Raw genomic sequence first — 15148 nt, 5'->3', positions numbered from 1 at the left:
TATATATATATATATATATATATATATATATTCTTTTATGAGATACTTCAAACATGAATCCAGTGAGCTTATTCATGATAACTCATTAAATTTGCCTGTTATCATGTCTGCTCGTTTTATTTCTTAATGATATTACCAATATCTCACAGAAATTGGACGACTTTATGAAATGAAAAATCAAAACCTCTTTAGCGTTGCAATCGATGAAAATTAAAAAGAAAAATCCAAATCTTTTTGCAAAAAATCTATAATTACTTTCGCATGATCTTTACAGTTCCATTGAATACTTGAGAATTTTAAGTAGGCGAGAAAGGAAGGAAGAAGGAAAATAAGTAAATAAGCAGAGATGAGCAGTTATCTGCCAGTCGGCCATATTGTGCAGTAGTTTGCGAAAAACACTGGCACAAAAGACGCTTGGATGGCTTCACTACCGGCTTCCCTAACGCGATCATCGCCTCCTGGCCACCAGTCCTATGGGTATATATAAGGGAGCTGGCGGTACCCCTCTACAACAGGTTCACACTGGACACATCTCCTGCTGATAACAAGCTACACCTCCCGCGTCAACCACGAAACTCGCTTCTATGGTGAACGCCGTCAAGGTCTTCAAGAAGACTGCACCAAATGGTAAGGCGAAGCTTCGTCTCTACTTTCTCCTGCCACATTGCCTGTGTAAACAACTTGATACAGAGGCGTTACGACAAAAGGTGTCCATCTTAACATTCTGTCACAAATTATTTTACTTTCTTCATGGCTGCACATCAAAATCATATCATCTGAATATAGCTAATGACCATATATACCTTGGCTAGGTCAATGATTTTTAGAAAGGTCAAGTCGTATAGGTTATCTCTAATTTCCCCTACTCCACTAACCAGGTAAGGTCACAGCGTACCTAAGCCGGCGGGACTTCGTGGACCACATCACCCACACGTCCCCCGTGGATGGCGTGGTGGTCGTGGACCATGACTACCTCCGCGGCAGGAGGGTCTACGCCCGTGTGGCGGTCACGTACCGCCACGGGCGTGAGGAAGATGAAGTCATGGGACTTCACTTCAGCAAGGAAGCTCGAGCTGGTGAACGTGGAAGTTGCTCCCAACGCTGGCACCGAGGAACGTACTGATGTTCAGGAGCGCCTCATCAAGAAGCTGGGCGCCAACGCCTACGCCTTCAGCGTGGCTCTGCCCAAGAACGCTCCCTGCTCAGTCACCCTCGAGAGCGGCGACGATATGTCCGTAAGTACATCGACGTCGTATTCTTAGATTAGTTTTAAGATCAGATGCATCAAGTAGTAGGTACCAGGCAGCCACTGACCGAGGAGGTACTACCACCTACAAATCAGGAGCGTTAACGACGGCGGTGCTGTCACGTTCCCCTCCCTGACCTGACTTGATGTCTTTCCATTTTGCCGACGGTGCATGCGGGTTGCTGAAACTCGACCCTCAAACTGGCACTCTCAATGAATTACATAACTTCTGGAAACACGTAGCTCACGCGCCTTTTCTAATGCACAAGTTTCCTTAACCATTCACGTAAATTACACAGAAGCTCGTCCAAGCTGATTGGAAAGTTGAAGAGGTGCGACCTGTTGAGGAAGGTTGAATGGTTCCCGGGACCCCTGGACCACCATCAAATGACTGAGGTCCACCTCGCATCCACCACCACCGCTCCTAGACCTGGCTCTCTATCCATTTGATCTCTCTGAAAACCCACATCTCTACCATCGTTGCTACTAAAGGGACGATGTTTGTCTAACTTCGGTACATGTAAAAGCTCCTATAGTTGCACCCTGAATAACTTTGCATTCGTGCTTCGTGTATTTCCCTTCCCCTAGTTTCTCCAGCTGTGTACATTTCTTTGACTATTGACCTCATACATCGGGGTGTTGCTCTCCTCGTATTCATGTGATGAAATGCAGGAGTTTTCAATGTACACAACAAGTTCTGACTTGACTCTGCTCTGAATGATCCCAGTGGAGTCAAGTCCCTTTCTTTTCCCCTCTTTAACTGTGTAAAACACCTAATCCAACACCCAGCACGAGACCATGATAGTCACGACCACGCAGCAAACATCCCCATCTACTATATTTACCTCTGTGCCCTTCTAAAGCATTATATCTGCCCCTTATGGTTTTCTGATACCAATTATCTCCATCACTTCCAGATGAACTCGCTCATCCTGTTTCCACTCCTCGCTCGGTTACTTAGCTGTGTTTCAGGCCAGTAAACTCCATTGTACTGTTCTGCAGAGCGGGATGCCTGGGTGTGTGCTGACCATATAGCAAAGGCAGTACTGGATAAACACATGAGCCACCTGGGCCTGAGCCTAAGCTTCTGCTTACATAGGAACCCCAGTGGCTTCTATATCTATCCTGCTGTTTACGATATTTTATGATTTGATAAAGTATGAAGGGAGGCCTAAATATTACCTGGGCCCTAAATATTAAGTGGCCCCAAAATTGTTTTTGAATTCTTATGAGTCTGTAGAATATGAGAGAGCCATATATAGAACCTTGGCCCATGGTTCCATTGAACCTTAATCCGGTGCTGAGCAGAGAGATCATCATGGCGGGAAACATCCTTCTCTCTCTTACTGAATCTTTAGCTTCTCTAGTCATGATTTGGTGGCCCTTATTCTGTTGCTTGTTACATCACAGACGGAGCGCCTTGAGACTCTTTCCCTCTTTTAGATTCTTATTCTGCCCTCATTTTTGCTTGGCTTCATTGCTAAGCCATTCATCGCATAGTGAAACATGCTCTCATAAAAAGGAATGTGCTGATTTGATATTTTATCAACTGGTAAATCTTTAATCCTTAGCTAAAAGCACTTCCAATTAGCTCTGCAGATCAATCTTTCCTCCTCTCTCCTTACCCGGTCAATCTATATCTAATTCTCCAGCTGATAAAGTCGCTCTTTACGGTTCCTGATTTTTCCCCTGACTCTGTCTGAGATAGTTCCACCAGCTCCTCCCACTGTGCCTTTACCCTCTCGTATGTCTTCTTCACACAAGGTCTTCGGGGACTGCTTCCAGGCAGAAATGGATGAGGGATATGGGCCAAATGGCTAATTACCATAGGGAGTGTGGCTCAGAGCGAACACTGAACCTTGCTCGCCTTCCCTCTTCTTAGAAGCATGCCTTGGTGCAGCCCATCGCTGAGAGATGAGACCACTCTAACGACCTCCAAATATCACCTACCATCTGTCTTCTTTCCATAAGATCATTTGTTTTTCTTCAACCTAAACCTGTTCATTATTGCGCTGACAATACTTCAGCCCAGTTTTCCTCCGTCCTCACTCTGATACCTGTTCTTTTCCCTACAATGTACATACTTCCTCTCTGAGTACACGACCTGTGCAGCAACATCACAGAATGAGGGAGCAGTTACCTAGTTAATTCTAACTAGGCGAAAACGCAATTTCAACTTATACTTCGTTTAATCCAGCTCGTTTCTCATTACCATATTTGAAAGCATTGTAATTTAAACATGCAATAATAGAAAAATACCGGGTATAACCATATTCTCTACTCTTCCATGGAAACATATAAAATCACAAAATCTGCTTCCTTAAATCCAAAAGTTTTGTACAGGTGCTAAAGTTGACTCTGTTATGAGTATCTGTTCAGTACCTACAGAGGTCTCATTCACTTACGTACGAAGTACCTAACTTAGCTCATCTTCCCTCTACCTTGTCAATATATACTCCAGCTTTAGCCAGGTACCCAGCTATCGATGAACCATGAAGGGATGATGAACAGCTGGGTGAAAAGCAGGCCGCTGCCCCACGCAGGATTCAAACCCATGCGAGCCCGGACTTCAACCATTCTTCTCTATCTAGTGTCAAGTTTCCCTCTCTGTGTTCCACAGACATCATTTCGGCCGGTGCTCTCATGAACAGTCTGCATATGTCTCAGCCACTAAGGCCTGGACCTGCGACATGCAAATCGCTGCTGCTTTCCACAGTTTCAGTGGAGAGAGAAGTCACACGAGGATTAACCTTTATGATACTTCCTTCTTTTCTTGAAGAGCAAAGTTGTGAGATTCTCTTCCTTCCTTCGACTTTTCCTCTTCCCACCGCCTCACCTCGTATCTCAGTCAGATTTACGTGATCAACATGACTGAGATAAAGTCAGCTATTCTAAACGGAAAACTCAGATCGCTAAGACTATTACTATCACGTGTGTTGTTTCTCATTATCAACAGAGCCAGCCTCTTGGTGTGATCTACGACCTTAAGCTGTACGTGGCTGACCGGAAGGAGGAGAACCCTCACAAGAGGAACTCTGTCAGCTTCGCCGTCCGCAGGGTTCAGTTCGCCTCCCTGAAAACCAGCTCACGTCAGCCTCAGACGCTGGTCACCAAGAGCTTCACCCTCTCCCCAGGGAAGCTCAACCTGGAGGTCAGCCTCGACCGTGATATGTACTTCCACGGACAGGTTGTAGACGCTCACCTCAAGATCAACAACGCCTCCAAGAAGACAGTTAAGAACATGAAGGCGCAGGTGGTCCAGCATGTGGAGGTCACTATGACTAACAACCATTTCAGCCGTGTTGTGGCCTCGCTCGAGTCTCGTGAGGGCTGCCCCATCACCCCTGGAGCAAACCTCACCAAGACCTTCTCCCTCACTCCCCTCGCTTCCTCCAACCAGAAACGCTTTGGCATCGCTCTTGATGGCCAGATGAAGGACCAGGACGCCAACCTGGCATCCTCCACTTTGGTGGCAGCTGATAAGAACGTCAACGACGCCTTGGGCATTATAGTGTCTTACTCTCTCCGTGTGAAGCTGAGCTGTGGCGCCATTGGCGGTGAACTGACTGCCGACCTTCCCTTCAAGCTCATGCACCCAGACCCCTCTGCCAGCAAGGCACCTCTGCGCAAAATGCAGTCCACCGACAACTTCGAATTCGAAGAATTCTCTCGTCTCCGACGCGGCCAGTCCGTCGCTGAAGAATAAACTGTCATGACTGACGCACTTTCTTTCAAATTCATTTATCTTTTGTTTACTAATTGATGTATGATTAATTTCGTTATTGGGATGTTTTGATTTTATTTAACTATTTTTTTGTTTATAAAAAAAAAATTTGCTGATTTTTGCTTTTACCTACAGACCCAAAGTTTGGACCGCCAACATATACATCTTATATTCTTAATGCTAAAATTGTTGCCTGTTGTAATGTGATGTTATATTTTGCCGGCTACGCATCACTTGAATTTACCTACATTCATTTGCTGTATATATCTTTACCGAAGTATAGGATAGCCTAGTCTATGTTAACTAGGCTTAGGTACAAATCATCTGCTATATACATCTACACCTCTAGGCTTGGGTATAAATCATCCGCTGTATAAATCTACACCTTAAGTCTACACCTAAGTATAGGACAACCTAGCCAGAGCTATGCTAGGCTTGGGCACAAATCATCCGCGGTATACATTTACACCTTAATATGGGACAGCCTAAATCAGCTAGAGTACAGATCATCCGCTGGATACATCTACACTTCAAGTATAGCATACCACAGCTTCAGCCATAGTAGGCCTCGGTACAAATCTAACTTAATCATGCCTAAAAGAGGGTGGATCCTCAGGTGACTCAAATACATTAATGAATAACAAATCTTGCTAAGTGCACATAATTATGGTGGTGGGACAGTGTAAATCATATAATATTACAATAGCACTGTTTACCACAGTGCCAACACACGTATGGAAAATGTTTAAGCGAAATACATAACACGACGTTAACGCCATTGAACACCAAGAAGTTTTAACCAGAAGAAAATCTACCCAGAATATTAGCCATTAGCTTTACCAGCGAGTACAGCATACTGTGTCAGTGTGACAAATGATTAGTTTAATCAACAGTTCAACCATATATAACGAACCTCCGGTGTCTTTACTGAATGTCATCTAATGACCAAACCCACACCTAAGGCCTGGGCCATGACATCCAGTGTCAACAGAAGTTTGCCTGTAAGATATATACTTTTCATAACGGTGATTTATGCTGGTAATCAGCACCGAGCATATTATCGTTTGGCACGTAACAAATATTACGCTAGTTACTGCCACACTCAATGCTGTCATTTGGGAATCTTGACCAGAGCGAAAGGATTTTTAATACCTCTGAAAAATAGGTAATCTGTACACCTCATTAACTGTAGATAGAATCAAGTGAGATGCACTGTAAATGTTTATTTACCATATTCAAGAATGTTCTGTGGCATTTTCAATACATAAACTTACACTAGTAAAACTTATTACGTTTAGAGAAATGTCCTCAATACAGATACCAAAAACCGTTAAAGAAAACACCATCATGACTTGACCTAAACATTTTGCCAAGGTTCGGAAGCAAGATAGTACCTCTCCTAATATCTTACTTCTCTGAGACAGTTGTTTAATCTCTACTCATGATTCCGTTTCAATGGTGGTGTTTTTGCTTATTCCAACATCAACACACTTTTTGCACGCCTCAAGGACCCTGAGTCCCCAAACTTTGATGTTATGTGATTCAAGGTGTCTCCCTACTACCACGCTTTTCCTCTGTTTCGCCTATTGCTCTACATATCTTATATCTTTCTTCGCCCAAGTAAACTCTTGCCATGAAACTGTGATATCCTTTCACCAGCAAGCCGAGATCCTCTACCTCGGAGATTTCAACGTTCGCCATAGGAAATGGTTGAATTCCTTCCATACGGATGGTGGAGGGACTGAAGTCCTCACCTTCTCCATTCTCAATGATTTAGAGTAAACTTTTCTAATATTCTAAATTTGTTTTTCACCTCTAGTCGATCCAGCTGTAAGTACACAAACTCTCTCCAGTTGGTTGATCTGATCTAACTCTTGCAAATGTATCTATTTTAACGGCACCTCCCTCTCCAGCAGCCTCCTCGAAGCGTAAATACTGGCACCTCAACAAAGCTGACCGGAATAACGTGCGTAACTTCTTTTCTAACTTACCTTGGGTATATTTTTGTCTCGTGTATTGATGCTTCTGTCACACAAAAAGCATATCAAAGGTTTTTGTTGCGGCAATGGATGTCTTGATCCCCTCTTCCTCCAAGACGACCTCTTCATCAGTCCCTGGTTCAACCGTTCCTAGTATGAAGTCATTCAGGCAAGGGATCACGCATATTGGGCTCTAGTTCCTCTGGTTCCTATTCAGCTTTTATCACTGCCTGTGATCGCTTTAAGCACGTTATCCGTGAGGCGAAGCGTTCATTTATTCATAAGAGGTGCGATAGCCTGACCTTGTCATCCACTGATACGGCTTTCTCGTCTTTAGCTAAGGGCATCTGTAACAACTCCTGTCGCTCAATCTTTCCTTCACTCTTCCGTTCTGACGGTACTATAGCTGTCTCTCCCGTAGACAAAGCAACTCTGGTTTCCGTTTCTCCACTAACTCCACATTGGATGATTCTAACGTTCCTTCACCCCCGATGCTCCGATGCCTCTTCCCGTAATCTCTTTTCGGACTGTTCGAAGAGCGCTTCTCGGACACAAGCTTACGGTCCTAATGACATCCACCCCGTGTGCTGAAAGAGTGTGCCTCTGAACTTGCATGTGTTTGCTCGTCTGTTCCGTTTCTGTTTAAAACCATTCCCTGATTCAATCCACTGACAGTACATCGACCCCGGTATACCACATCATTCCGATTCACTCTATTCCTTGCACGCCTTTCACCTTCCTGTATGTTCAGGCCCCGATCACTCAAAATCTTTTTCACTCCATCCTTCCACCTCCAATTTGGTCTCCCGCTTCTCCTTGTTCCCTCCACCTCTGACACATATATCCTCTTTGTCAGTCTTTCCTCACTCATTCTCTCAATGTGACCAAACCATTTCAACACACCCTTTTCTGCACTCTCAACCACGCCCTTTTTATTACTACACATCTCTCTCTTACCCTTTCATTACTTAATCAAACCACCTCACACCACATATTGTCTTCAAACATTTCTTTTCCAACACATCCACTGTCCTCCGCGCAACCCTATCTATAACCTATGCCTTGCAACCATATAACATTGTTGGAACCACTATTCCTTCAAACATGCCCATTTTTGATCTCCTAGATAACGTTCTCGCCTTCCACACATTCTTCAAGGCTCCCAAAACCTTCGCCCCATTTTTCATACATATTCGCCATTTTCCGCATTAGCGAGGTAGCGTTAAGAACAGAGGACTGAGCCTTAGAGAGAAAATCCTCACTTGGCCCCCTTCTCTGTTCCCTTTTTTTGGAAAAATAAAAACTGGAGCGGAGGATTTCCAGCCCCCCACTCCCTCCCCTTTCAGTCGCCTTCTACGACACGCAGGGAATACGTGGGAAGTGTTCTTTCTCCCCTATCCCCAGGAATGATATATATATATATATATATATCTTTCATACTATTCGCCATTTCCCGCGTTAACGAGGTAGCTTTAAGAACAAAGGACTGGACCTTTGAGGAAATATCCTCACCTGGCCCCCCTTCTCTGTTCCTTCTTTTGGAAAATTTGGAATTAGAGGGCCTGGGAAGTGAGCCAGTTGTTGTTTGCTGATGATACAGCATTGGTGACAGGTTCGAGTGTCGAACTGCAGAAACTGGTGACGGAGACTGGAAGAGTGTGCGAAAGGAGGAAGTTGAGAGTAACTGTGAATAAAAGCAAGGTTAGTTGGGGTGGAGATTTGAATGGAAAAAAATTTGTAGGAAGTGAAGCGCATTTGATACCTGGTAGTGGACTTGGCAACGAATGGAACCATGGAAGCGGAAATGAGTCATAGGGTGGGGCAAGGGGCGTAGGTTCTGGTAGCGATGAAAAATTTGTTGAGAGATTGATATCTAAGAGGGCAAAATTGGATATGTTTGAAGGTATAGTGGTCCCAAAAATATGGATATGAAGCATAAACTGTATACAAGGCTGTATCAGTTGAACATGCAGGAAAAATTTTATCAACGTATGGCATCAAAACTGGGTAATGGTTGGCCGGTCGTTACTGAGATACTTGGATCAAGGAGTAGAGAGGAGGGAGGAGCATGAGGAGGGGAGCAAGAGAGGCGACTTCCTGCTAGTACAGCCTCTCATTAAGTAATAATTAGCTACGTTTGTTGAATATTATTTCTCGTGTGTCATAAATATTGTTCTTAAGTAACGTATAGTCGCATGTCACTTTTCCGCCCTTGTCTCCCAGTGTTTTCCTGACTTACCTCCGCAGTCACAAGTTATGAAACGTGAAGGTATGATTGCTGTGTAGTCTTTGTATTTATTATATCATGTAGCGACGTGTAAGTCCATAATGCCAGGGTGATATAATCCACACTCGAAAACTTTTATGAAATTTCTGATATTATTGTTTTACTTTAGGAATCAGGAAAAGTCAACCGTAGCAAAAATCATTCCCCACCCACCTCCGTGTCAGAGGTGTAGGCTGCGCGGTGTGGCAGCGGCTGCACCACTCGTGTGGCCTGTGCGCTGCTCACACACACACACTCCCTCACGACTTCCCTCAGCCAGGCTAAGTGGGAAAATAGCGGCGTAGCGGCATGTGGTCTTCACCACCACCTCATGAATGATAGTAAGAGTTGCTGGGTTTGACCTGATTATGTGAGTTAGCTAAAGTCAAGTGAGAACCAGCATGGGACAGTCAGGCGTACTGGACGGGAATTGAAGGATCACAACAAGATAATGATCGTTGGTCGGTCGTTATGATAGTTTCTTCGTTGGCAGTTTAACTGTATGATATAGTTATCATTAGCACGGATATTTATCACGATATTTACTATAGAAATAACTGTAGGAGCAGCAGTGGCTGTTAGTAAACTCACTTTTTGATACTGATAATATTATGGTATTACTGTGTACCCAACCCTGTTGCTTGTATCTCACGTTCTGATATACCTTCAGTGTTGCACAATGATAAAATCATCGTCATACTTCCTATATCCTTGACCCTATAAACAGATCATACATCAAACGCGTATCATTACGGATCACATAAATCATTGCTGAGACAGGCGACATTAATTCCATGGTTATGATGAAACATTTCTTCCTGGCATCACCCACAGAAGGAACCACAACCAGGGTAGTAAGTGTAGGTGGGTTGGCGGGAGTCGACGCCAGAGTGTGACTGTTCAAGGCGCACTCAGAAAGTCTGACCGATGTAACATAACTTTAGACATGATATATGGCAATGAAAATTAGAAATTTTGACCCTTATGATAATTCTATGATTCCCTCCTTCCTACCAGTTAAACACGTAGGTATGGGCGTGTTAGCGACAGTAGGGCATGGTGTTCGCCATAATGGGTAGCCGAGTTCAGGCGCGGTAGAATGAACACTAGAGATGAACACGGATCAGATCGTCCTGTTAAGGAAGTAATATCAGAAATGGAGGACCATGTTACTCCTCCGGAGTATATAGATAGATTGATAGATAGAAAAATAGACATTAATACACATGTGGATAACGCATCTTAAGATCTTTCATGGGTTGTCAGATTCACCTCGAGACTTAAACTTTTCCACGTTGCCTGAGCAGCGTACTGCCACAGTACAGGTGCACCACCTGATACCATTGGTACTGACACGACCATCGCTGGAGTGCGGTCCTAACCCAGCAGTGTGACCTCTGTATCCCCCCCTCCTTCCCCCCGCAACCATAATGTATTATGAAAGAATCCCCCATTGCTTTTTTATTACATACTTTGGAAATGACATGTAACTGGGACTGTAATGATAGTACAGCAGCTGAGGCTGTAGTAAGAGACAGAACCTGAGACTGAAGAGATGATACAGTACCTTTCTTTGTTACGATCACTCGTTACCTCAGACTGTCCCTGCGCCTGTGATGTTTATGCAGTACCTGGGGTCGTGGTATTAATTCATCACTCATCCTCAAAGGTTACCTCTACGATAAGCAATATCTTTACTGTTAGAGAAGACCTCTTAACTCGACCCCAGACTTGAGACCTTGATAGGGGGGAAAAAAAAAAGCCTCTTGAAGCAATGAAAATCTACCCAGATATTTCATTATCGTTTGAACTCCGTCCCAGGATAACGTCCTCTCAGGGTAAGATCACAAGATTTGCTTTTGCAGTTGATCATTCTGCTTAGAGTAATCTTACGATGCCTTTGCTTTGCAGGTTTTGCGTGGACAGATGGACCCTCGAGGAGAAGCTAATTGCAGCTACAGATAAGATAACTGTTCTAACACACTGGGTAGATGATGCCCTTCACGACATCGTCCAATCCAGCTCGCTCATAGAACCAGGGAGTGAGACATCACCGTTTGGTAGCATCGCTGTAGGTGCAGAGACACCCTAAAGTAATTCCTCTTCTCACCAGACTAAGCCGACTCTTCCAGGTAGCGCGACGAGGCGCTAAATCCCCCACACATGTTTACCTTGGATGCTAATAATCACAAGAAATTTGTTTCAAGTTTTGGCTGACGTCTAGGACAACGAACACGAAGACTCATCCAGGATCCTAGGACAACTAGAGGAATTCTGCACCAGAAACCCTTCACGACGTAAACGACTTTGTTTTCCAGTTGCCAGGTAGATGATGTTGCCGACGCTGTACACAAGGTTTGTGGCAACACTAACGATAATACACTTGTTATCCGTCATATATATATACCAATGATATACTGAGAGGGAGATCGGAGGAACTGTTGGAGAAATATCGTCAGCTTATTCGACGTTTTCGAGTTAAAACAAATAACATTATGATTTCAGGAGTTCTTCCCAGGATCAAAATCGGAGTTGCCTTCTTTGTTAAGGGATTCAGTCTGATTAATAGATTAGTGATGCTCTCTTTTCAGGAAGGAGTTGAGTTCAGAAACTTGTAGCAGCATTACTACATGCAGTCTGATAAGTTTATGAAGGACGGGCTTCACCTGAATGGAGAGGGAGCTGCGCGTTTTGGTTGGCTCCTTAGTGAGTGAGTCCACACGTGCGTTTTCGGTCCAAAAACACAGCCCGTGTTGAGCAGACACGTCCACCTCCGTAAGTACCGATCAAAATTGGTCTGTTTCATTTAGATACGTTTTGTATTAACGCTCGGAGGATTCGTAATAAAACCTCAGAGTTGGTGACAGCAGCGTTAAAAGGAAGTTATGATAATGACCGTCATTTCCGAGTCTTGGTTAGAAATCAGTAGCAGAGATTTCCTCGCCGAATACTCAATACCAGAGTGCACTCGCTTTCATAAGGTTGGGAGAAACTAGATAGACAGTGGTGTCCTGCTCTTCGTTAACGTTCATTTCAATCCCGTAGTAAGAAATGTTGTCACCGTTGAGAATGTTGACTTCATTTTTGTTCAAATTAAAGATAACCCACGAAAGAAAATAAAATTAGGACTAGGTAATAGACTCCTACACAGACACCAGAGGTAGACGGAAGATCTTATGACCAGTTAACAGAAATTTGTAATGAACAAGATTCTATCACAGTAGTTAACATACCGGTGTCAAAATGGGGAGAATCTCTTTCCAGCAGCCCCGGGCGTGGACTCTGCCTAGATTTGCTTGATAGTGTCACTAATCCAATTAATTAAGAATTATACTCGCGACGAGAATTTTTTAGACTTGGTTCTAACTACAAATGAGGATCCCGTTGATAATGTTCAAGTTGGAGAAAAGTATGATACATGTGATCACCGACAAATTCATTTTAAGGTCGCTGTCAACACTGCTTGTAATGCTGACCAGCACGACAATCGCGAAGAAATACCAGATTTGGAACATAGAAATTTTAATGATCCTTGAATGGTTCTTGACAGACAATGCAAATGACATGAGTGTAGCTTGGAAATGCTTCAGTAAAACTCTCAAAGCAGTAGAGGGATCATACGTGCTAATGTGTAGTAGAAGGTCTATTTCTAAAACGAAAATAGAAAAGTGCTTGTTTTCCAAGAAAATAGGCTCATAAGAAACTCAGAAAATCCAGTAACCAACATGATAGAATATTTGTGTAAATTTGCGTAGAGAAAGTAAGAGACTTATAGACGCAGTAAACGCTAGTATGAAGCGTATATTGCTTAAAATGGCCAAAGAAACCATAAGGAGTTTTAAAGTTATGTTGAAAGCAAGAGAGTCATTACCCAGTCAATAGCTCCCATTAAATACTGAAAACGGTGAGTGAGTTCAAGATAACAAATCCATGTTAGAAACCATGAATGACTTTTTTGCTTTTGTATATACGATCAAAGACACAACTCATGTCCGAATCTAGTTTCATTGATAGTGAGGGGAACGTTCGTCAACCTATTGAAATAATAGCCGAAGACATACTTTCAGCATTAAACAGAATGAAAACAGAGAAAACTGTAGACTTTGATATGTTTTATCTGAGAACAATGAAACTGGCGAAAAATGAGATAGTTAAGCCCTTAACTGCTCTTTCAATAGGTCACTTGCTACAGGAAAAGTTCTAGATGAATGGAAGTTTGTCATTTGTAACATCGATACTCAAAAAAGGTAATATATCAGTTCCAGGAAATTATCGTCCTATCAGCTTAACGTCTGTAGCGGGAAATCTTATGGAAACCTTCATTCGAGATGAACTTGTAAACCACTAAGAGAACCACCACTTAATAAACGATCCTCAGCGTAGTCTTGGACGACATCAGTCATGTCTGACAAACCTTCTTGATATCTTTTATAATGTAATCAACATGTATGACGAATGAAAGTAGTTGATGTTATCTATCTAGATTTTCAAAAGGTTTTTCGCGAGACATAAGAATTTGTTGATGATACAAAGCTGGGAAATAAATGTACAAATGAGCTTGGACGTCTGCAACTTCAAACTGATATAGACCAAATGATGGGCTGGCCTCATAGGTGGCAAATGAATGATTAGTATCAGTAAGTGCAAAGCTTTACATGTCGGTAGTTAAAACGAAAAGGCAAGCTACAGTAGGAATTCTGTTGAACTGCAAAAGGTAAATGAGGAAAAATACTTGGGAGTGACAATCTGTGGTAACTTAAAACCAAGTAAACAGTGCACAGAAGCAGTAAAAAGAGCAAACAAAATTCTTAGATTCGTAGGTAAAGTCTTCGAATTAAGTCCAGGGAAATCATTCTTACTCTACAATTCATTGGCTCATCCACATCTTAAATACTGTGTTCAGTTTTAGTCACCCTACCTTAAAAGAAAGATAGACAGAATGGATGATTCCCGAACTGAAAAACAAATCGTATGAGAGCAGATTAAACGACTTAAATCTATTTGGCTTTAGAAGAGGTGATTTAATACAATATTCAAAATGATCAAAGGCTTCGATAATCTTGATATATCAAGTTACTTAAAACGTGATTCGCCTGATTTGACTCGTAGTAATGAATGCAAACTCGTGGGCAAACGTTTTACCTCGAACGAGGCGATGTACTTTTTCTTCACCGATTGTTGATATATGGAACAATTTGCCAGTTAGAGTGGTGGAAAGCAGTACTTTGAAATAGGCTTGATAGATATTCGTTCAAGTCCACGACTTACATAACTTGCAGCCTCCTTAATCACAAAGACAATTAGCAGGTCATTCTCTTTGAACTGTGTATATGCCTTCAAGCTTTCACAACACTAATCTGTGAGTTTCTGATATCTCCCACAGTAACAAACAGCCTCAAAAGGACCCAGTGGTCTGTTCCGGTATGATTTGTTTTGTATTCTGAAATGAATGAAGTATCAAAGTTGCTACCAACCTTGCCTTATGTTCCTCCTTCATGACACAATATTTCTAATGATTCTTATTTCTTCTTGTTTAGTGAAATCTGAAGTTTTTATAATTAATACAAAATGTGAATTACAATATGCTTCCAAGTTTAACAGCCTTCATCCCCTCTGAATATATGTGTTTTCCAAACTTGAGTTATCTCCTATGGACTAAAGAACAAAGTTAGTTATTTAAATTTTTTGTGCGAAAAATGTGTCTTTGATATCAGTTAGTCTATGGATGAGAAAGAATGATACAATTATATACCCAACTATATTCTTTGTGATTGACCCATTGTATCCGAGATACATATAAAGGTAAAGATAATATGTGGGTCGGCTATGGATGTCACAGATTAAGGGCATAACATACCTCAGCAAGAAATACTAGAGTCTGGGCTAATAATGGAACGGCTTACGGAAGAGGGTGTAAGGGACTGTGCTTCACT

General features: G+C 42.6%; 1 pseudogene; it reads left to right on the top strand.

Annotated features, from left to right (window-relative positions):
• The first annotated feature begins 475 nt into the window (after positions 1-475).
• On the top strand, positions 476-5086 carry LOC139751623 (arrestin homolog; annotated as a pseudogene).
• The last annotated feature ends 10062 nt before the right edge of the window (positions 5087-15148 follow it).

The sequence above is a fragment of the Panulirus ornatus genome, chromosome 11 (genome assembly GCF_036320965.1).
Source record: "Panulirus ornatus isolate Po-2019 chromosome 11, ASM3632096v1, whole genome shotgun sequence".
NCBI lineage: Eukaryota > Metazoa > Arthropoda > Malacostraca > Decapoda > Palinuridae > Panulirus > Panulirus ornatus.
The sequence above is the reverse complement of the archived record's forward strand: the minus strand, read 5'-3'. Positions and strand labels throughout refer to the sequence as shown.